Source organism: Condylura cristata, unplaced genomic scaffold, assembly GCF_000260355.1.
Source record: "Condylura cristata isolate star-nosed mole 26May11 unplaced genomic scaffold, ConCri1.0 scaffold00006, whole genome shotgun sequence".
In the NCBI taxonomy this organism is placed as follows: Eukaryota; Metazoa; Chordata; class Mammalia; order Eulipotyphla; family Talpidae; genus Condylura; species Condylura cristata.
In genome coordinates, this window is record NW_004567107.1 from 3,147,260 (window position 1) to 3,148,151 (window position 892).

The 892-nt window shown below is 69.2% G+C and overlaps 1 protein-coding gene across 1 annotated transcript in view; it reads right to left on the minus strand.

Moving 5' to 3' along the window:
- HMCN2 (hemicentin 2) overlaps positions 1-892 on the minus strand; it is a 109,501-nt gene that overhangs the window by 53,896 nt on the left and 54,713 nt on the right. The gene's annotated exons all lie outside the window — the stretch shown is intronic.

Genomic DNA, 892 nt, shown 5'->3' on the forward strand with positions numbered 1-892 from the left:
CCGCACTGTCGCCCCAAACCCGCCACCCCGAGAACCATGACCTGCCAACTCACGCAAGTCGGGCCGGGCCCTGGGCCTTTGTCCCTGTGGCCCCAGGCCCAAGGTGCGTGGCAGGTGAACCCCAGCTCCCCGCCTGTCCCCGCCCAGGGCAGCGGGACAGGTGCCGGCCGCGTGGACCGGAGGGGTCTGGGCTCTGCCGGGGACACTGGAGGGGCCAGAGATGGAGGCGGGTTGTGGGAGGCACCAAGGACAGGAGGCGGGGTGCTGGGTCCCCCTAAGAGGGAGCAGCTGCCTGCTGGCACCAGCAACTGACACCAGGTGGCGCCATGATCAAGGGTTGAGATTTCAGCCCCTCCGGCAGCGGTGTGCACTGGAACCCTTGGGGGCCCCAGGAGAGCCCCCACTCCCACCAGGTGCCCGCCTCCACCTGTCTCTCTCTGTGTCCTGGCCCCGTGGCCCCAGGAAGCACAGCGGAGACTAAAGCCAGCTCTCTCGGCTCCTGCAGGCTTGGGACTGTCACCTGCACAGAAACCAGCTTTCCAGAGAGCTTGACCCGCGCCTGGGCGGGGGGACCCCCCGGTCAGAGGGAGCCCCAAGAAGCAGCTCAGACCGTGGTGGGTCTGCTGGGCGCGGGGGGTTGTTCACAGAAAGCAGATCCCGCCCACCCCAGAATGGGGCCGCCTGCTGCGGCTGAGCCTCCACAGCAGCCTGGGGGGCTGGGTGCCCCCACTTACAGGGGAGGGCACGGGGGCTGAGAGAAGGGATAAGCCGCCCGGCTGCCAGAGCCCGGGAGGGCTGCGGCTGGGCGGGGGCTCAGGGGTCCTGCCTCTGGGGGAAGTAGAGGAATTGGGGCCCACTGAGCCCCGATCCACAAGGGCGGTTGGACCTCACA